Source organism: Eschrichtius robustus, chromosome 3 (assembly GCF_028021215.1).
Source record: "Eschrichtius robustus isolate mEscRob2 chromosome 3, mEscRob2.pri, whole genome shotgun sequence".
In the NCBI taxonomy this organism is placed as follows: domain Eukaryota; kingdom Metazoa; phylum Chordata; class Mammalia; order Artiodactyla; family Eschrichtiidae; genus Eschrichtius; species Eschrichtius robustus.
The window spans coordinates 138282168-138306458 of NC_090826.1; the positions used below are offsets into that span (position 1 = coordinate 138282168).

Sequence of the window (24291 nt, forward strand, 5' to 3'; positions counted from 1 at the left end):
GGGACAATTAAATGTATACCTCTTAAATCTTGAACTATTTGATGTGTTAACACTATATTAGTGTGTTAACTTTTCATTTATTATATTAATGTGTTAACTTCAATCTTGAATTATATTAATCTGTTAACGTTCTATTAATTTTAATAACACTTTAAAATTTGATAGTAATATTGATGCTGGAATTACATAAACTTCCCAGTTCAATTCTGCATTTTCAAGATGTGGAACACTAGTGGTAAAAATACGACATTATTCATGTCCTGGGATAGTTTAATAAGGTTTTTCAGGAATTTCTCAACGCACAAGAACTTTTACGTTCCCTTCCTAAATGTTCCCTTACTGTTGAATCATATTAACTAGTTCTCTTACTCCTGTATCACTAGCAAGTTGTTAGCTACATTCACTAGTTCACTCAGGTAGGGTAAAACAGCCATCAAACAGCCAAGTGTGGTAATACCTTTACTAACTAATTATGAGGTTGTTTGCCAAGGACATTGTTATCAGAAATTTTGTCACCAAAGACAGCAATTACAAAGAATAGTCTAAGATATGCTCCAGTATAGCCAGAATTTAAAGTCCTAGCCCTGGTAATGGGGTTGGGGAGAAGGTTGGGAAGGGAAAAGTGGAAGCAGCTGTTCAGTCACTTCCTGTTATCTACTCTAACCACAGCTAATCCCCAAATTAGACAGGAAGTTACTCCCAGTTCTCTTGAAAACACTGCTCCTCTCAACTGACATGAAGGCCATGTGAAGAAGGTCATCTTCAGAAGAGAAAACCCAGCATGACGATAGTAATGAAATCTTTCACAGATCAACACTAGACCTAAGGACCTTCCCAGGACTTTATACTTGTATTATATCATGAAGGATCAGAATTACAAAACCATAACTTGAAAGAATAAACACTGATTCCTGCCAGCTATAACATAAGAGACCACTGCACTTAATTTTCAGATTCAGATAATGCTGAATACTTTTCCAACTCTTGTATATTAAAATATTAGGTGTTACATGATATGACAATCTTCCTGTATGAAATCATTTTAACTATATACACATATTCCCACATCATTTAAGTAATCTCTACTTAATAAAATGTTTTTAAAAACCCAAGAGTTTTCCCAAAACTACTAAGAAACAGTTTATATAGTGTTATATGAAAGATGGAACAATTAGTTACTCCCTCAATTGAAGTCAGAGAAAAAAATGACAATCAGTTGGAACCTGTCATATAAAAATTAAGTTTGGACCTAAGCAAAAACACTATCAATGGTCTTTCTTTTGTTTACTTTAAAAAAAAAACACACATGGCAAACAAACAAAAAAGTATTAAAAGCAAGAGAGTCTAACAGTGACAATGTGACATTTTGCCTTTCCTCTAGTCCAAGTACAACAAAACATGAACCAGTCACATTTCATTTATTGATTAATCATTGTACATAGCAGGGAACTTAACCATACTCAGCAGTTACAGAACTAGTTATGAAAAATGGTTCATAAGAATACTCTGGCTCTCATTCTACCATAGGTATACACAGCTGGTATCTAGGTCATGCTAGTCAACCTAACCAGATGCATAACTAAAAGGCCTGATTATCCCAACACTCTCTATAGCTCTTTCCCCATTTTGCTAGGGAAATAGAGATTAAAAAAAAAACACACACACACACAATATGAGAAAGTCAAACACAGTCCTTCTACCCAACACTGTTATCACCATAATATCCTATAAAATCATCACCCAAGCTCAAATTACAACAAACTCTCAGTAATTCCTATACCACCTTTATTTTCAATGGACAAATATATATACTTGCTCTTATCCCAGACTGTCTGAAAAATGGAAACATTTTTCAAAGCATGCTATCATGATGGCACATGATTTCACCCACCTGTTGTACTTACAAATAGCAGAAATCAGATGAATTGATGAGTTAAATCTGACAAAGTCACTAAGAATCTATGTTCAAGGCATACAGGAATGAAATCCATGATATGTAGAAAACTCATACAATCATATCATAGACAAAATCAAAAAAGGGCTTAGGAAAAATAAATAAAGAATAAATTTTTGGCTAACTGAAGTATTTTCTGAAACATTAAGTGTGATAACCTTTTCCTAGTAAGCACAAGAGCCTAAACTGCTTTCTTGAATCTGGGAGATGTTGGTCAAAGGGTACAAAGTTTCAGTTGTGCAAGGTGAATAAATTCTGGAGGTCTAATGTACAGCATGGTGACTGGAGTTAAAAATAATGTATCTGGGGTTTTGTACGTGCTGGTGGTGGCCGCGTCGCTTTGTGGTAGAGGCACAGAGTTGGTGGGGTGGGATGAACCGTGCTCCCGGTGGAAGCAGAGGAGCCGAGCGGGAACCATGGCCAGTATAGTGGTAGCAGTTGGACTGACCATTGCTGCTGCAGGATTTGCAGGCCATTACGCTTTGCAAGGATGAAGCATATGGAGCCTCAAGTAAAACAAGTTTTTCAAAGTCTACCGAAATCTGCCTTCAGTGGTGGCTATTACAGAGGTGGGTTTGAGCCCAAAATGACAAAATGGGAAGCAGCATTAATACTAGATGTAAGCCTTACTGCCAATAAGGGGAAAAAATACTAGATGTGAGCCTTACTGCTCATCAACGAATTATGCTTTTAAATCACCCAGACAAGGAAGGATCTCCTTATGTAGCAGCCAAAATCAAAGAAGCTAAAGATTTACTAGAAGGTCAAGCTAAAAAATGAAGTAAATGTATGATGAATTTTAAGTTCTTACTCATTTATGTATATGAGTGCCAGCTTTTTATAATAAAATGCCTCAAAGCTAAAAATAAATAAATAAATAATAATAATAATAATGTATTTGTATACTTGAAATTTGCTGAGACAGTAGGTCTTAAGTGTTCTCACCATTAAAAAAAAAGAAAATGATAACTTTGTGAGGTGATGGATATGTTAATTCGCTTGACTGTGGTGTTCATTTCACAATGTATACACATCAAAACATCATGCCTGTTGTATCATCAACATATACCAAAACAGAACAAACATACAACTTGATGCCTTAATATGCACAATTACCATTTGTCAATTATACCTTAATAAAGCTGAAAAAAATGCTGTAAATTCTTCCACAGATGAATATTGTCAAATTAACAACCCAAACCAGTCCTAAAAAGTATACTTTTTTTTTAATGTAAGCAAGCAGAAAAGTAATAATTTTATTAAGCAAGAGATAATTTTTAAACTATAGTAGCAACTGTATTTTCTTCCTAAGAATTTTCTTCCTAAGTACTGGAGTCTCCCCTAGTGGACTGGTGAGGAACAGTTTTTTTGGTTATTAAATTGAACTTTTAAGTATTTGAGCATGACAAATTCACTAAAAATCTTACCTGAAAAGCAGATTTTTTCCATGGCCAAAGCAATGTTAACATTTTTTTTTTAATTTCATAATTTTGAAGTCAGTAGGGGCCCTGCAAGACAGAACCAAATCTGTTTCTTGAAAAAATACTGTTTCCAATGTTACGAATATAATCTCTTCCAAGAACTGTTATATAAACTGAGCATGAATTTAGAAATGTAAAATCAATCTTCTTTAACAGTTTCCTAATAATATAATTTAAAGCAAAGGAAGTTTACTAGGAAAATTAAATGGAAGAAGGAGATTGCCAAGCCCGTGTGGCCAGGCAGGTGTGTCCGAAGCCTCAGGCTTCGTGTCTGGAGGTACTGCAGTGATTCCATGGGAGTAACCCAGGATATGGCCAAAGTGTTCCTGGGGCATTTCAACATATGACAAATGTAACTCAAAATACCATAAAAAGGAGAGCAGCCAAGATGGATCAGTGAACTAGAAGACAGAGTGGAAATCACTGCCTCAAAAAAAAGAATGAAAAGAAATGAGGACAGTTTAAGAGACCTCTGCAACAACATCAAGTGAACTAATATTCTCATTATAGGGGTCCCAGAAGGAGGAGAGAGAAAGGGCCTGAGAAAATATGTGAAGAGATAATAGCTGAAAATATCCCTAACCTGGGAAAGGAAACAGTCACAAGTCCAGGAAGCACAGAGAGTCCCATACAGGATTAACCCACAGAGGAACACACCAAGACACACTACAATCAAAATGACAAAAATTAAAAGATAAAGGGAGAATATTAAAAGAAAATTACTCAAATTACCTCACTGATCTAAATGTGAACAATCAAACTATGAATATTAAGCAGAATACTTTTAAAGAGCTAATGGTTACAAAAAATGAATTTGAGAAACTACTGACAAAGGCTTGAAAATAATGTTTTTACATACCACATAATTTCTGATAATATGTAGAATAAGAAGAATGACTTAAAAACAAAATTTTAAGACACTCTATATACATAAAACTAAACAATGACTATTTCATATTTTTGCAAGTAATCGAGCAAAATCTAATGAAGAATACAAGTATACAAAGCCTTTTCAATTATACTTAACACATTGAAAATAATGCTACCATGCTTTCTCCATCCACATGGTCTTTATACATTGTTCCCGCTATCTGAAACACTCTTCCCCACTCCTATCTACTAATATATTTAATAACTGCCCATCCTTCAAATCTCAACGAAATCAGCACTAACCTCCCTGACTAGGTAAAATTTCACTATTATTGCTTCTCATAGCACTATGTATCTCACCTTTTACTGACTTATTTAAATAATGGCTGCTCATTTTATTAGGTTACTTAGAGAGTTCTATTATTAGTTCTATTATTAGGTTGCTGTGAAAATTAAGCGATACATGTGTAAACCACCTAGAACAATGCCAGCCACATGTAAATACTATTAGTATTGGCCCCATTAAACCTGTAAGAGGTAAACTTTGCTTCTGTCATCTAAGATTATTCTCTAGAGTTCTAGTTTGTTGTTAAAAACTACTTCATTACTAGCATTAACACAGTACTAGAGTTGTTCTCATCTATTCCTTGTCAAAGTGTTTGATACTCCTCTCCTCAAGAGGCAGAGCTTAATTCCCTACCCTTTGAGTTGAATTAGGGACTCTCTTCTAACAAATAGAGTAAGATGGATGTAAAGTTGTGTGACTTGGGGACTAGGCCATAAAAGGAATTATGACATTCTGTTCTCTCTCTTTAAGATTACTTGCTCTGGGGAAAGCCAGCTGCCATACTATGAGGACATTCAGACAGCCATGCAGAAGGGCCCATGGGGCAAGGAACTGAAGCCTCCCACCAGCAGCCACATGCATAAGCCATCTTGGAAACAGATCCTCCAGCCCCAGAAAAGCCTTCAGATGATTGCAGCTCCAGCTGGCAGCTTGACTGAAACTTCACAAGACACCCTGAGCCAGAACCACCAAGCTAAGAAACTTCTGGATATCTGACACTGAGAATCATGAGATCATAAATATTGGTAGTTTTAAACTGCTAAACTCTGGAATAACTGGTTACTCAGCAATATATATAAAGTACTGTATATGTTTAAAGAAAAAGAGGATGATGATAGTAAATGAAGAAACAAAAGACACCGTCAAAGAAGACCAACAACTCAACAAAAAAAAAATAAACCTGATTTATTTTTGGGCAAAAGACTTGAATAGACATTTCTCCAAAGAAGATATATAAATGGCCAATAAGCACATGCAAAGATGCTCAACATCACTAATCACTAGTTAAGTGCAAACTGAAACCACAATGATATACCACCTCACACCCATTAGGATAGTTACCACCAAAAAAAAAAAAAAACAATAATAATAATAAATGTTGATGACTATGTGGTAATATTGGAACCCCTGTGTACCACTGGGGGAAACAAAGTGGTGCAGCCGCTAGGGAAAACAGTATGGCACTTCCTCAAAAACTTAAATATAGATTTACCATATAATCCAACAATTCCACTTCTGGATATATACCCCAAAGAAATTAAAGCAGTCTCAAAGACATATTTGTACACCGATGTTCATAGCAGTATTACTCACAGTAGTCAAAAGGTGGAGGCAACCCAAGTGGTCCATCAACAGATGAATAGATAAACAAAATGTGGAACATGCATACAATGAAATATCATCTGACACATGCTACAACATGGATGAACCTTAAGGACATTATGTTAAATGAAATAAGCTAATCACAAAAGGACAAATACTGTATGATTCCACTTATATGAGGTACTTAGAGTAGCCAAAGTCATAGAGAAAATGTAGAATGGTGGTTGCCAGGGACTGGAGGAAGGGTAAATGAGGAGTTATTGTTTAATAGGTACAGAGTTTCAGTTTCGCAGGATGAAAAGAACTCTGAAGATGGATATGGTGATGGTTACACAATGCGAAGGTACTTAATGCCACTGAACTGTACACTTAAACTGTTAAAATGGTAAATTTTATATTATGTGTATTTTACCACAGTTTTTAAAAAGACAATTTAAAGAGGATCATATAGAACTTGCAGAAATGAAAAATATAATTACTGAAATTAGAAGTTCGATGGATTAAATAGCTGATTAGATCAGGTAAAGAGCACTCTGAAGAAATACACAAAATGTAGCACAGTGATACAACAACTGAAAATACAGAACAGAGGTTAAGCAACATGAGAATAGAACAAAAGGTCCAACATATGTCTAAACAATGTTCAAAAAGAAAAAAGTAGAGAGGGAATTCCCTGGCCGTCCGATGGTTGGGACTCGGCGCTTTGACTGCCAAGGGCTCCAGGGTTCTATCCCTGGTTGGGGCACTAAGATCCTGCAACCTATGCAGCATGGCCAAAAAAAAAAAAAGCACAAAGAATTACCAGCAGGATAAATAATAAGAAATCTATACCCAGTAGTTACTTTATAGTGAAAATGCTAAATACTAAAGACAAAAAGATTTACAAAACCACCAAAAAGAAATGATAGACTGACTCCAGGAAGGATAATTATAATGACAACTAACTTCTCAACAGCAATAATGGAACCCAGGGGATAATAAAATAATATACTGAGAAAAGTGAACACTAAAGCAGATGTATACTTCAAGGCTGTGGGATTTAGCCTAGTAAATGCACCTGCTTGGTTCAGTAGAACGCACTTTTTTTCTTTTTAATATTCTACAGGTGATTTTGATACATACTCCTGGTTAAGCAGAGGAGGCAAAGGAGGAAAAGGTAGAAAGGGAGGGAGGGAACATAATAAACAAAACAAAATATTAACAACTGGGAAAACAGGGCAAAGAGTAAAAGAGTTCTTAATTTTTTCTTGCACCTATTCTATAATGTTAACTTTCAAAATAAAGTTATAAAAAGAACAAAAACACATACATACATCAGAATTATACAATTCTGTTTTAAGATGCCACTATTTCTAAACACTGATTCTAAAAATTCTAATAGGAAATCATGCCTATAAATTAGTCCAAATTGTCCCATTATTACCTGGGAGCATTCATCATGAGAGAATAGAAGTTGGATGTATTTAATCAGTTACTGAAACTTGATAACACACAGGTGTCAACTAATTCATGACAACCTCACCATAAAGGTACAGAAAAACATTCATCAAGTTTCTATGCCTCCCCTAGCCCCTTCTTGACTTTGTACTTAATGATATTCTTAGTGTTCCCCTGGGTGGTTCTGGAGATAAATTTAAAATTCCATTTTCTAAAACTTAATGATTCTTCTCTCCTCACTAACCTTCATACTCAACCTCACATCAAACCAATAAGGAGAAGAGAAACACAAGCTTCACGTTCTCTCCTTTTTCCCCTTTAAATTTCTCCAATCTCTCTATATCTTGAAGAGCAGAAAAACTATACTAACAGTTTTTAAGACAATTATGTGCAAGATAGTGGGAGAAGCTTTGTATACATTATCTTGTTTAATAATCAAGCCAGCCATACAGCAGGTATTATCCTCATTTTATAATGAGGAAATAAGTTCAAACAATTCACATAGTTAATAAGCCACAATTCTAACCCAAATCTGTCTAGCTCCAAAACCCCTGTACTTTCTACATCTTAGTGCTTTGAGTCACATTTGTTGTCTCACTTTAAGTTCTCCTTTTAGAATAACATTTTTATAAAGTACAGAACCTTAGCAGATAGCCTGACACCAAGATCCAGCTTCACAAAAATGGAACCTTGAACAGAAGTTTCTCAGTCACAGATTAAGAGCTTTCTTCCCTCTCCTATAGACCCCAAAATTACTTTTAGTTTCATTTATTCTATCTACTACCCTAGACATAACTTAAACCAAAAAAATGACATCTACCTATTGGATACTTCCATGTAGAGGCTTTTTCCATGAGCATGGTAGATTCCAGTTATAATTTTATCTGATCCACTGTTGTGTTGGGGGGCTTCCCCAAGGTCACTCCCAGGTTCAATGATTCACTACGACGACTTAGCACACAGTTGTACTTATAGTAATGATTTATTGAAGCTAAAGGATACAAAGCAAAAGCAGCAAAGGGAAAAGTCAGATGGGGTAAAGTCTGCAGGAAATCAGGTACAAGCTTCCAAGAGACTTCTCCCAGGGGAGTCACAAAAGACACAACTCCTCCAGCAATGAGTTTTAGCAACATGTGTAAAATGCTGTCTACAGGGTAAGCTCCTTAGAGGTTCAGTACCCAAGGTTTTTCTTAGGGGCTGGTCACGTAGGCACCCTCTACCTACCACGTAGCAAAATTCCAGACTCCCAGAAGGAAAGTAGGTGTTGAGCATAAACCACATTGTTTGTACTAACAGTTTAGACACAGTGAGCCACTCTTCACAGTTCTGGGAATGGTGGAAACCCTCCCAAAATCCAAGTTCCTAGACACCAGCCAAGGGCCAACCTTGTAAGCAGTGGGTTCTAAGGATTATCGGTCTCAAGCCTGCTATGTTCAGTCTTTTCTGCACTGCTGAGATGGTCTCTTTGGAAACAACATACTGCTGCTGTTTTGTTTTTGGTGATCCCTGTTTTCTATCCAAAATGTGTCTCCAGGGACTTCACTGGTGGCGCAGTGGTTAAGAATCCGCCTGCCAATGCAGGGAACACGGGTTCAAGCCCTGGTCCAGGAAGATCCCACATGCCACGGAGCAACTAAGCCTGTACGCCACAACTACTGAGCCTGCGCTCTACAGCCCGTGAGCCACAACTTCTGAGCCTGCGTGCCACAACTACAGAAGCCCACGCACCTAGAGCCCGTGCCCCACAACACGAGAGGCCACTGCAATGAGAAAAGCCCGTTCACCGCAACGAAGAGTAGGCCCCGCTCGCCACAACTAGAGAAAGCCTGTGCACAGCAACGAAGACCCAATGCAGCCAAAAATAAATAAATAAATTTATTTTAAAAAAAAAACACTAGACAGTAAACCCACGCTTCCTTCTTCTTGAAAGAAGTTAAACAACTCATGACATTTTAAAAGGAATAGACCACAACCTTGCTGTCCTCCTCCACATTTTTATTTTTGAGTTAATGCCTCAGACTAAGTATGCTCTGCTCAAAGGGTCATATTAAAAAATTAACATCATAGGAATACTTTACTTTAGCTTAAAAAAAGGAAAGGTTTTTATATATACATATACAAGGTTGTACTTTCTTAGTTTTTGGGTTATATCAGCAAATTAAGCAATGCTGGACTGAATTAGTGACTGATCTGTACCCTGAAATAATTGCTGAAATGTCTTCTGCTTTCTTCCCTACAATCTCTCCCATTAATGTATCCTGTCCTTAAATAAACTTAATAATGAGCTCAGAAGAATGAAGAATACAGAAGCCTTCAATGAAGAACTTATCTAACTAAGGAAACAGGAATAACAAAAGTGTAAGACAAAAGTATGGGTGTTAAATAATGTGAGGAGGAATAAATGCAAAAGAAGTTCTAAGAGGACCAAAAAAAAAAACCCCTTTCTCCTTTAAGATTTACAAAGTTCAAAATATATGAAGTGAAAAAAAGATAGTTAACAAAAATTGCATGTATGTTTTATATACTTTTTGATTAACAACACAAACTATGAAAAGGGGGTTTAAAAGGTTACACACGAGAACTTTAATTATCGTTGTCTCCAAACAGGAAGATGGGTTTGGGGTTTGTTTTACTTTTTGCTTATGTTCTTTTTTTTCTATGATGAAATATACCACTTTTGTAATAAGAAAAAATTAATTCTTTCCCTTTCCCCTTAAAGAAATGAAAGAAACGAGTAGTAAATATACGGCTTTTTTCCCCCTTTTTCTAGTTTAAAGATGAAGCAAGATCTTTGTAATAAACATTTTATACTTGTACAAATAATACAAAAAACAAACATTTCACACTTGGCCGGCCATTCTTCTGTTAGCTTTCCAAGCTGTCCCCTCAAAACTCAGTGATCAAAAATAAATAAAATAAAACAAAATACTCCAGGAAAGATCTTCAAGTTAGAAGCCAGTTAACATGCACCATCACCCTCCCTATTAGTACAGACTGTCCTCTCACTAAGGTCCTCCTTAGACCTTAGATCATTCTTCACTTCCATTATTTTCCCAAAAATTATCCTCCTCAAAGTAAACTGCTTTTTCTCTTTCTATATTCATTGCAAGTAACAAAAAACCCTACATTTATATTTGTTAGAAAGCTAGGGACTTCTCTGGTGGTCCAGTGGTAAAGAATCTGCCTTCCAATGCAGAGGACACGGGTTCGATCCCTAGTTGGGGAACTAAGATCCCACATGCCGCACCACAACTACTGAGCTCCCGCGCCTCAACGAGAGAGCCCGCGTGCCGCAAAACTACAGAGCCCACACGCCCTGGAGCCCACGCACCACAACTAAAGAGAGAAAACCCGCAGGCCACAACTAGAGAGAAACCCGCACGCAACGAAAGATCCCACACGCCTCAACGAAGATCCCGCATGCTGCAACTAAGACCCGATGCAGCCAAAAATATATAAGAAAATAAATAAATAAAGTATTAAAATAGTCTTTAAAAAAAGAAAGCTATAACACAGAAGCTCATGAATTAAGAGAGGCAGCTTGGTATACTGGAAAGCACAGTGGGCTAAAGTAAGTCTTACATTACAGTCCAGCTCTGGCTGTGCCACTTATTATACATTATTTAATTTAGTGTAAATAGGAGATAAGAGGATTCTTTTGTGGTAGGTTGTCTTAAGATATTTCTCTTTACACAACACCTGCTAACTGTAAAAAAAAATTTTTTTTCAAATAATATAGACATATGTAGAGTTGAAAGTGGAAGTTCCTTTCATATCTCTACTCCCACAACCACCAAGGAGCCCGAGAAGATACTAATAGGATGCTCTTCTAATAGTCCAGCTGATAACATCTGTTTCATTCACAGCTCTCTGGGCCTAAAGGAACCTCCTCTGAATCTGACAGATTCAGAGATTCTACAGTTTGAGCTCAACATAGTTACTAGATAGAAATTTGGGTCTTCTCTCTAAGGGAGGGGGTTAGTGTGTTGCATACAACACAAAGAATGACCCAATATTTAGCAACCAGCAGAGCAAACTTAAGGTAGTCATTACTGCTCTCCATCAAATATTTCTAGCTGCCCCCCCAGGCTCATAGCAAAACTGCACCTTCCCCATCCCCTTGACATGATGTGATGCCAAACATCTCTTCTGGTTTTTAAAGTTTCCACTAGTACTTGATTCACCATTCTCTCTTTCCTCTGCAACGCAACTGCCAGCATTCTAGAATGATGGTGTAAGACTAACAGCCTGGGTCTCTGGGTGACAAAAGATAGGCAGAATCCCTCTCCCACCTCTGCCAAAACCCCCTCCTCCAACACACACTGATCTACACTGAACAGGTAGTGTGAGTGACAAACTTTTGATGTGTTAATCCACTAAGATTGGGGTGGGGAGCTGTTGTTATCAACCTATAACCTAACTAGACAAACCAACTGATTCTAAAGCTAATATAAAAAAATAAGCAAGCAGGCATAGCCAGGAATATTCTGAAAATAAATGGAAATGAACTAGTCCTACTGGATGGCAGCAACAACAAAGAGCTAATACCTATAAAGCACTAATTACATGCCAAACACTATTTCTAAGCACTTTATATAAATGTATTCATTTACTCCTAATAACAACCTTATTAGATAGGTATTATCATCTCCATTTTACAAATAAGGACACTGAATTATAGGGATGTTAAGTAACTTGCCCAAGATCACACAGCTAAGGAAGTGAAGATTTAAAGCAAGGCAGTTTAGCACAAAGCCTATATATTCTTTTTTTTTTTTTTTAATAAATTTATTTATTTATTTATTTATTTATGGCTGTGTTGGGTCTTCGTTTCTGTGCGAGGGCTCTCTCCAGTTGCGGCGAGCGGGGGCCACTCCTCATCGCGGTGCACGGGCCTCTCACCATCGCGGCCTCTCCTGCTGCGGAGCACAGGCTCCAGACGCGCAGGCCCAGCAGCTGTGGCACACGGGCTCAGTTGCTCTGTGGCATGTGGGATCCTCCCAGACCAGGGCTCGAACCCGTGTCCCCTGCATTGGCAGGCAGATTCTCAACCACTGCGCCACCAGGGAAGCCCAAGCCTATATATTCTTAACCACCATTCTTTAGCACAAAAGTCTATATATTCTTATTTATACCACACATTATAAAAATACATTAAAACAGTGTGATACTGGCACATAATTAGGCAAATCAACAGAAAGAACAGAAAATCCAGAAACAGAATCAAATGCACACAGGATTTTACTATACAAAAAGGTGAATAAACATAGTTTATTCAATAAATGGCTATTTTGAAATCCTTATATCCTTTCTGTCAGCAATTCCAATTCAAGGCATTTATTCTACAGCTATACCTAGCACATGTTTCAAATGATACATAAGATTTTTCACTACAGCACTGTTTGAAACAACCTAATTATATAATTCATCCATACAATGAAATGTCATGCATTAAAAAAAAAAGCAAGTTCTTTACTTACTAACATGGAAGAATCTCCAAGATAAATTAAGTGAAAAAAAAAAAAAAGCGAGGTGCAAAACAGTATATATGCTTCCATTGTTCTCCAAAAAAAAAAAAAGACTGGGGGGATACACATGCATATATGTATGTATGTGTATATATATATGTATATATATATGTGTACATATACACACACACACTTATCTGGAAGTATACATAAGAAACTGGTGATTTGGATTGCCAAAATTTGAGTGGCCAGGGAAAGGGGATGGCAGAAACACTTCTGTACCATTGATTTTTTTTTTTTAAGAAATTTTTCTTTTTTAATTTATTTATTTTTGGCTGCATTGGGTCTTCGTTGCGGTGCGCGGGCTTCTCATTGCGGTGGCTTCTCTTGTTGCAGAGCACGGGCTCTAGGCGTGCAGGCTTCAGTAGTTGTGGCACGCGGGCTCAGTAGTTGTGGCTTGCGGGCTCTAGAGCGCAGGCTCAGTAGTTGTGGTGCACGGGCTTTGCTGCTCCACAGCATGTGGGATCTTCCTGGACCAGGGATCGAACCCATGTCCCCTGCATCGGCAGGCGGATTCTTAACCACTGTGCCACCAGGGAAGTCCCTATACCATTTGATTTTTGAACTATTCAAAGGTACTGAGCATTCAATAAATAAATAAATGATTTAAATTTTACAAGAGAAAAAGACTGAGCCATTTAGCAGCAGGGATAAATGCCAAAAGAATACACTGAGAGTTATCATGATAAAGAAACTGAGCAGCCATTACACTCCATGTACTACAAGCTGAAACCGAGAAAGCCAGCTGGAAGAAAGGAAAACTGAACAGATATACAGAGCAAAAAACGATGCCAAAACCTTGCAGCCCCTAAAAGAGAAAGATGGAGCATGCAGTCTTGATTTCTAATGGCTTACTAGCTCCAGTTTCCATGAGGCCCAGACATACCATGACTCCTACCGACGGAGTGTCATGATCTCCAGTGTACACACATACAACACACGCTTCCACTGGAGTTAGCTCCACTGGTTCACCATTCCCCGCCCCCTCCTTTTTTTTCTTAAGGCCCCTACAACTAACTTTTCTATTCATATGAATGGCAAGGTATTTCAGGATGATTTCAAAGTGCCCTTTGTGAGAGGGAAAAGAAAGACTTTGATCTACCTAAGTGAAGTGCTAGAAATATCCAATCAAAATGCTGATAACTGTACCAAAATAAAATAAAACTATACATTATACTTACCTATATATCCAGAAGCACTGAAATCTGGCAATTAAACCAAGGGACAGAAGAAGCCTAAATACAATATACTATCTTGTATTAAGGTCTCAAAATTATCTCAGCCTTAATGCTACCGTAATTGTTAAGTACATTAACCAATAAAAATGTTAGAAAGGCAACTTTAAAAAAACATTAATAGCTATCACTTTTTGAGTACTTACCATTCACCACGCACCCTCTGGGAATTTTACATGTAATATTTATTTAATTCTCACAGCTCTATGAGGCAGGTACTATTAGCATGACTATTTTACAGATGAGGAAACAGACACATATAAAAAATTCAGAACCCTAAGAGACCTTAGAAATTATGTATTCCCATGCAAATTATTTATTTTCTACTTATGTCAAGATATTGGTATACTAAATCATAAATTTAATCCAGGATCTAAATCCACACAGTCTAACACCAGAGTCCATAGCTATTAACAGCATGCTTATAAATGGCACTGACTGATGTTATAATTAAAAGCACTCAAAGAAAACCCAAAAGCTTCAAGAATTGCAAGTGTGAAAAATCTGTTTACATCAAGATTAGGGAACAAACACAAAGTCATTCCTGGTAGATCAGTAATCTCTTAAATATATTTTTTTAAAGAAATATTTTCCTGTTAATAGTAATTATCTAGCTATCTTTTATTAGTATTTCTTTTAAATTCAATTCTAAAAAATATCTAAGGGGACTTCCCTGGTGGTCCACTGACTAAGACCCCATACTCCCAATGCAGGGGGTGGGGGTTTGATCCCTGGTCAGGGAACTAAGATATCACATGCCGTACGGCATGGCCAAAGAATAAATAAAATAACAAATATCTAAGAAGGCACAAAACAAGTACATGAAGGCTAGTCTCAAAATAAAATGGTAATATTTATTAATCCTTAAGTGAATTGTATATGTTATATTGTATTTTTCCTTCTATTTTATTACCATGAAAGCTTTGGGAAGACAGTGGAGCATCACTGCAGAACATCTCCCCCTAGGTGCAGCACAAATGGGAAAACCACAAAACTTAAGTCAAGCTCTGCTTCCTACTAGTTATGTGGCCTTAAGGTAGGAGACTTACTCTCTCTTAGCTAAACATCTTCATCTGTAAAACCAGGAAATATATATAGCTTCTGGGGTTGTGTTGAGGATTAAGTGATAGGGTAGAATAAAGTGTCCAGGACACAGCATCCAATCCTTTCCCAATGCTATTATACTGCTAAAGCACAATGGTTAAGAGCAAAATGTTTAGAGTTAGACATGTCTTATCGTGAGACCGTTTTCATCATTTATTTGCCAAGGACTAAATGAGATAACACCTGAAGTAGACTTTAACATATAAATGCTGAATAAGTATTACTACATAAGTAATACTACCAAAAGCAAAAATTGGGCACCAAAGGTAACTAGAAACTAAACCTAGAAAAATAATAAAAGTCAGACTCTAATCTTTCTGTGCTCTACTACTAAGCTATGTGTCCGTGATCAACTTGTTTCATCTGCCTAAGCATTAGTTTATTCATCTGTAAATCAAGGGTACCAGAATACTGGGAATTCCCTGGCAGTCCAGTGCTTAGGACTCCGCGCTTTCACTGCCAAGCACCTGGGGTTCAATCCCTGGTCAGGGAACTAAGATCCGGCAAGCCGTGCAGCACAGCCAAAAAAAACAAAAAAAAAAGTGTATCAGAATACATAATTTCTTTTTTAAGAGTTTTTTTGATGTGGACCATTTTTAAAGTCTTTATTGAATTTGTTATAATATTGCTTCTGTTTCATGTTTTGGTTTTTTGGCCACGAGGCATGTGGGATCTCAGCTCCCCAACCAGGGATGCAACCAGCACCCCCTGCATTGGAAGGTGAAGTCTTAACCAGTGGCCCACCAGTGAAGTCCCAGAATACATAATTTCTAAGGTCTCTTCCAGTTCTAAATTTTTATACCTCTGTCTGTCTGCCTACCGAAGTCATAAATTTTATCTTAAAACAACCAATACCGTCACATATACATACACTCACCCTCAAGGAAAAAAAATATAAACCTGTAGCAGACTGAAAAATTTAGAGATTCAGGGAGATGGCCAAAAATGGTAAGCACTACAACTCCAGTTGAAGATTTTATTTTTTTTATTTATTTATTTTTAAAACTTATTTATTTTTGGCTGCATTGGGTCTTCGTTGCTGCACGCAGGCTTTCTCTAGTTGTGTCGAGCGGGGGCTAATCTTCGTTGCGGTGCATGGGCTTCTCATTGTGGTGGCTTCTCTTGCTGCAGAGCATGGGCTCTAGGTGCACGGGCTTCAGTAGTTGTGGAGCATGGGCTCAGTAGTTGTGGCTCTCGGGCTCTAGAGCGCAGGCTCTGTAGTTGTGGCTCGCGGGCTTAGTTGCTCCGCAGCATGTGGGATCGTCCCGGACCAGGGATTGAACCCGTGTCCCCTGCACTGGCAGGCAGATTCTTAACCATTGTGCCACCAGGGAAGTCCCTCCAGTTGAATATTTTAATAAGAAACATGTTAATGTCAAATACTTTAAATAAGAAAAAATTATTTTAAAAAGGAACACCTAAAAATAATGAAAAACAGTGTTAACTTATAGTTGCTACAAAAAACTGAAAATACTTAAAGCATTTTGAGTACCTGCCTAGCTCGCAAAGACTCTCCTGAAACATCAGTCTCACACAGTGGTAGGCCCAGAGCAGCTAAATACATTCTAGATCAGTGGTTCTCAACCAGGGGTGATTTTATCTCCAAGGGGATTTTAGCAATATCTAGAGACATTTTTTGGTTGTTACAGTTAGAAGGTGAGAGCTACTGGCATTTAGTTGACAGGGGCCAACAATCCTGCTAAACACCCTACAATGCACAGGACAACTCACACAAAGAACCATTCAACCCAAAATGTCAATATTATGGAGGTGATCTGACCACCAATCACAGCTACTCTCCTGGGAATCTGGAACTGAGACTAAGAAATTAAAGTTTAATATAGACCATCCTTTTGGTCAGAGAAGAGATTACCAAAAAAAAAAAAAGGAAAGTATGGTTTGAATGTCTAAGAGAGAAGAATAAAGTGAGCAAACAGAAGCCAAAACAAGAGACAGAAAATAAATATTGCCTGAGTTTTTAGCAGCCTTCCACATCCTGTTTCTGGGCCAGCCTAGCTGCATTCCTGTTCTTGAGCCTCCACTATCTCCATATAAATTTTCTAGGTATTAAATAATCTGGAGTTGGTCTCTCCTACTTGTAACCAAGAGCCCTACTCACACATATTACCCACAGAAAACTGCTAAGACAGAAGAATCGACTACAGCAGAGTAATAGTTCAACACAAGTAAATCAAAAATAAATGTGATGAAACTTTATAATAGTAAGAAACCAATGGTGAGCTATAGAAAAAAGATCAATGAGAATTAATCTATAAATATAAGGACAACAGAGGAAATAGAAAAGGTAAATAATGTGGAAACCAGGAAAATAGTCAAAATTTCCTGAACTAGAAGGAAAAGCAAAAACCAAAGACAGTTGGTATATGATATAAAGACTGAGAAATAATCACTTAAGACAGACTCCTCCTCAAACATCTACCTACCAAGCTCTTAAGCTTTAAGAGGAAGAATTTTATACAACTCAATAACACAAAAACAATTCAGTTAAAAAATGGGCAGGGAATTCCCTGGCGGTCCACTGGTTAGAACTTCGCGCTTTCACCGCTGAGGGCTCCAGTTCAATCCCTGGTCGGGAAACTAAGATCCCGCAAGCCGCGCGGTGTGGCCAAAAATTTAAGAAAGACGAAAAGAAAAATAAATAAGTTAAAAATGGGCAGAGAATCTGAATAGACATTTTTCCAAAGAAGACAAACAAATGACCAACAGGTACATGAAAAGGTGCTCAACATCACTAACCACAAGGGAAATGCAAATCAAAACTACGAAGAGATATCACCCCATGCTGGTTAGAATGGCTATCATTTTTAAAAAAAGAGATAGGGTTGGCAGGCAAGGGTGTGGAGAGAAGGGAACCCTCCTGCACTGTTGGTGGGAATGTAAATTGGTGCAGCCACCACAGAAAACAGTATGAACGTTCCTCAAAAACCTAAAAATAGAACTACCATATGAACAGTGATCCGACTTCTGGGTTTATACCCAAAGGAAATGAAAACAGCATCTTGAAGGAATATCTGCATTCCCACGTTCACTAAGCATTATTCACAATAGCCAAGATAGGACACAACCTAAGTGTCCATCAAGAGATGAATGGATAAAGAAGATGGGAGAGATACACAAACACACACACACACACACACACACTGGAATATTATTCAGCCATGAGAAAGAAGAAATCCTGCCATTTGCAACAACTTGAATGAACCTGGAGAGCATTATGCTAAGTGAAATAAGTCTGACAGAAAAAAGGCAAATACTGTATGATATCACTTATATGTAGAATCTAAAAAAGCTAAACTCAGAGAAGCAAGAGAGGAGAGTGGTGGTTAACAGGGCCTAAGAAGTGGCGGAAATGGGGAGACACTGGTCAAAGGGTACAAACTTCCAGTTATAAGATTAACAAGTTTTGAAGATCTAATATAGTGCATGGTGATTATAACTAATAATACCAATACTGTGTATTTGAAAGTTGCTAAAAGAGTAGATATTACATGTTTTCACCACAAAAAAGAAATGGTAATTATGTGACTTGATGGAAGTGTCAGTTAATTGCTATGATGGTAATCACACTGCAATACATAAATGTGTCAAATCAACAGTTGTATACCTTAAACTTATATAAGGTTATATGTTAATTATATCCCAATAAACTGGAAGACAAAAAAAGAGGAAGAATTTTTAAAATAAAAAGATTTTATATGATGCCAAGAAAAAAGAATAAACAAGTAAACATAAAAGGATAAGCATGACCTCAGACTTGAAAAAGTAAGAGTATGGTAGAAAATTTGCCAGAGCTAAAGCCATCTTGACACAGCCCATGGCCAAGATGACTTTTCTCTTTGAAGACAGCTAGTAATTTCAAGAAACAGATAACTTGAAATAATTAGATCAAAGAACTTACAAATCCATTAGAATTTTCCCAAACAGCAGCATTAATAACAGAATAAAAAGAAAATGAAAAATATAATGATAAAGACAGAATGAAAACATTATGAAATCCTAAGACTTAAAAGTGCAGTTAAGCTAAAAATAGGGTAGTAAAAGGAAAAACATACAGTGGATAATAAAGCCAAATTTAAAGTAACTTTTTTCCTATCAGTAACTGAAAAGAAAACTCAAAGCACCTCTATGGAATAAACTGTGCACTGTAACATGCCAGGTATAATATTCCTAAGTGAACAATGCAAAAAATACCTTCTCTTGTTGAATGTATCAATTAATTTAAATTTACTGAGGGTCAACTTTGTGCCTGTCACTGTTAAAGGTACAGGGACTCCGGTGGTGAACAAGATCAAGTTCCTGCTCTCATAGAGCTTACCATACCATTTAAAGCAGAACTGTCCAACAGAAATGCAAGCCACAAATATGAGCAAAAATATGTCATTTTACATATTCTGGATGCTAGGTTAAATTTTTTAATCCGTAAAATTAATTTTAACAATCTATTCTAGGGACTTCCCTGGTGGCGCAGTGGTTAAGAATCACCTGCCAATGCAAGGGACACGGGTTCGATCCCTGGTCCGGGAAGATCTCACATGCCATGGGGCAACCAACCCCGTGCGCCACAACTACTGAGCCTGCGCTCTAGAGCCTGCGAGCCACAACTACTGAAGCCCGCAGGTCTAGAGCCCGTGCTCCGCAACAAGAGAAGCCACCGCAGTGAGAAGCCCACGCACAGCAACAAAAAGTAGCCCCCGCTCGCCGCAACTAGAGAAAGCCCATGCGCAGCAAAGACCCAACACAGCCAAAAATAAATAAATAAATACATATTTATTTTTTTTAAATCTATTTAATCTGACATATCTAAAACATTATCGTGTCAACATGTAATCAACATAAAAACATGAATGTGACATTTTACATTCTTGTTTCATACTGGGTTTTTGAAATGTAGTGTGTATTTTAACACAGCTCTTCTCAATGAGGACAAAGGACATTTGCTGAATAGTCACATGTGGCTAGAAGGTGCCATACTGGACAGTGCCAACCTAGGAAGAGGGACAGGGCTGCTTTCTTTTTTTTCCCATTTCAAATCTTGTCATATTCTTTGACTATTTATAAACTCTCCACATATATCTCTGATAAAAATAACTATAAAGAGTTTTCTGGTCAGAGCAAATAGCAACTCCAAGCACCTATTTTATGAAAAACTGGAAACAACCCACCATCAATATGAAAAATTCTGAATAAACTGTGGTATAGTTACACAGTGGAATACTGAACTATATTATTTCAAATGGATATATCTCAGAAACACACAGAATAGAAAGAGAAAGTTGCAAGATGATACATCTGGCATAGAATTTATGTAAATCTTTCAAACATACAAAGCTAAAAACTGGCGCCTGCCCCACACACACCCTCTACAGATAATTACAAGTGGAATAAAATGCAACTACGCAGAAGGGAAGGATAAACACCATCAGGGTAGCGTTATACTCAGGATAGGAAGGGAGAAGAATGGGTTTGAGAAGGTCTGCAAAGGGTATTCAACTATCTCTATAGTGTTTTCTTTCTTTTTTTAAAAATGTGACATAACATGAACATTTGTTAAATCTGGGTGGCGGGTACCTGGACATTCTGTTATGTGCTCTACTTTTCTGTAAGTTTGAAATACTTCCTTTTTAAAAAAAATGCTTTCTTCACATTTTATTTCTATTTCTGAAGAATAGACCAGAGTTTACTGGTATCAGGAACTTAACTTCTGATAAATATACATTTTTATAAAAGAAAATATTCTTTCTTCATACCTCCTTAAAGTTAATTCTCAGTTTCACAGAATTAATCATTCCGCACTGAATCTGGTCTTAGAGTTAGCTAATGGATTATCAGCATAGTTAAAAATATATATATTGATTCAGAAGCTAAACACAAGTCCAGATGCTATCTGGAGAGAATCCGGAACTCCTCTATAGTATCCACAGAATACATCTTTTTTCATAGCTAAAAGGTTTACGTTTACCAAAAATCAGTGTTCACAGGTCTCAACTACTGATGTAGCACTGTGACTATGAATTGTCAACATTAGGAATGTATTTACCAAACTTAATATTCCCCTCAGTGCAAAAACATAAATTGCATGCTTTATTCTAGATGCTAGTCACCAATAATGACACTTCTTAATGCAAAATGTAGAGAAACAATTTCTCTAGTTGCCGTATTAAAATATACCAGGCAATTTCTCTGAAGGTACACTTAATAACATATATATGATATTTATGTGTATATATACACATTTATTATATATATACTTTAGATATATGTACTATATATACCTTAGTTATTTTGTAGAAAATAAATGGACAAAACATGTATTGTTACCACCAATAATAGTAACCAGAATTCATTAAGAAAAAGGATAGATGGTCTCTCTCTCCCTGCAACCCACTCCTACTTCCACCATGCCTCCTCCAACCAAACACCTTACAGTATAGAAGTGTGATAAAGAATGAATAGTAATAACAGCTTAAAACTCTTCCAAAATAATCCTTATTTTTAAAAAAGGGCCTCTAGGAATATCAGTTTTAAGAAAATAAAAATGTTGGTAGAAAGTTACTACTACAGAAAATCTGGTTGCCTTCCTAGAAAGAAAATTAAAGGGAAAATGATTAGATGCAATACGAATACAGTAAGGCAACCAGACCCAAGACTGACAAACAAAAATCACTACTCACATACTAGCAATAAGCAATTAGGAAATGTAATGCAGAAGAATTACACTTATGATCACAACAAAAATTTTAAGAAGCCCACCAATAAGCTTAACAAGAAATGTCCAAAAACAATGGGAAAGCAATGGAAAATCTTCTACTTAAGGACACAAAGATGACCTAGACTGGCAAAGGGACACCATATTCTTAGATGTAAGGACACAATAATGCAACAATGTCAATTCACCCTCAAATTAACCTATAATTCAATACAATCACTATCAAAATCCCATCAAGATTTCTAAATCTTAACAATCTGGTCCTAAGAATCTTTAGAAGATATAATATGCAATAACATCCAAATAAACTTTGAAAAATAACACAATAATAGGGAGCTACCCAGGTAAACATACACACTTTAAGCTTATAATACAGTTATCATAATTAAAATATGTTAACAACATGCAGGAAGAAATAAAGATGAATGGAACAATGGAAAGAGTTTTAAAAAGATCTGTGGACATTTGAAAATTAAATATATAAGAAATACAGCTCTTCAAAGCAGTGGAAATGGATGAACTATTCAATTATCAGTACAATGGAAAAACATTAAGTTGGTTCCAACCTCAAATATGTATATATAAATTTCAGAAAGGTTCAAACTGGTAACAAGAAAAAATATGAGGAAAACAGGAGAGCTTTAATAATCTTGTAAACAAATATTCGTCAATAAGAAAATGGTTAAAATCTAAACAAAATGGTTAAAATATATATCAAGAGCACAGAACACTATAAAGCTATTGAAAAGAATGAGAAATGTACACATCCTGGCATAGAAAGGTCTTCCAGACATATTAAATGCAAAAAACAAATCTGGGAGGAAAAAATTCATACAGTATAATGCATTTACTTGCATTTATGAAATGGCAAGAGAAGTATTAATATGTGCACTCACATAAATGTAAATACATAAAAAGTTCTGGGAAGATAACATATCAAACCATGAACAGTAGTTTCCTCTAACAAGGGAATATGGATCATGGGTCGGAATATCAAAGAGAACTTTCATGTCTAATCTACATGCTTCTGTACTGATTTTTTTTTTTTTTTTTACATCGAGATACCTCTTTATATATTTTTACACAATTAAAAAATGCAAATTTCAACATTAATAAAAGAAAGCTACTATAACAAAAACTTTCAAGTGTCAACCTTTCTTTCCTGTAAGAAACAGATCGGTGATACGAATTATGCCTGTTAGTACTGCTAGTCTTAGGAAAATTTTTAAGTTTTCCTAAGAAAATTACCAAGTTTTCTTAGTAATTATCTGGAACCACAAAATGCTAAGTGGCAATCTTTAGTACTAACTCAGTATTGTTATTTTAATTTGCTGGAATTAGCATAGAGAAAGAAACATGTTAACAAAATTGTATATGTACATATTGTATATTATATTAAGCCACAGAACATTTTCTTTGACCTTGACCACATCAAGTGAAAGGTTTTCTAAACCCTCCCTCTCCTTGGAAAAGCAAACCAGGGAATATAAATTGCCTGGGCCTGCTGAGCTTTGTGTTCTGCTGGATCAAAAGCCAATACTGGCAGAGTTCACTACAGAGGAGCCCGCAGTACCATCACCATAGACTCTGCACATTTACAGCACAAAGCAAAGACAGAGAAGAAGCTCAATATAGGTCTCATTTTTTTAAGCAACCAAAATTAAATTTGTCACAGTATTATATTTAATGTGCATTAATCTGTGCATTTATATGAGTGAAAGTTCAATGGAAAATAATTGACCTGGGACTTCCTTGGTGGCGCAGTGGTTAAGAATCCGCCTGCCAGCGCAGGAGACACGGTTTGATCCCTGGTCCGGGAAGATCCCACATGCCGCGGAGCAACAAAGCCCGTGCACCACAACTACCGAACCTGTGCCCTACAACCCGCGAGCCACAGCTACTGAAGCCCGTGCGCCTAGAGCCCGTGCTCCACAACAAGAGAAGCCACCGCAATGAGAAGCCTGCGCACAGCAACAAAGAGTAGCCCCCGCTCGCCGCAACTACAGAAAGCCCGTGCACAGCAACAAAGACGCAATGCGGCCAAAAATAAATAAATAAATAGATAGATAAATTTATTTATTTAAAAACAAGAAAAGAATTGAACTGAGAAATCATTCTAATTAGTACAATGACCACAAATTTACATACTGAAATTATGCCCTCAACCCAAAAAGGCAGAGATTAGTAACCAACAGTTATTATACAAAATATCACACTTCCCACACAGACACACAAAACAAGACTAGTTTATTAACTGTTTCATGAGAGTGTTCATCAATATCTACT

General features: G+C 36.8%; 1 protein-coding gene and 1 pseudogene across 2 annotated transcripts in view; one reads left to right on the forward strand and one right to left on the reverse strand.

The window, feature by feature from the left end:
* ABL2 (ABL proto-oncogene 2, non-receptor tyrosine kinase) overlaps positions 1-24291 on the reverse strand; it is a 124384-nt gene that overhangs the window by 92242 nt on the left and 7851 nt on the right. The gene's annotated exons all lie outside the window — the stretch shown is intronic.
* LOC137761469 (mitochondrial import inner membrane translocase subunit TIM14 pseudogene) lies at positions 2273-2734 on the forward strand (annotated as a pseudogene).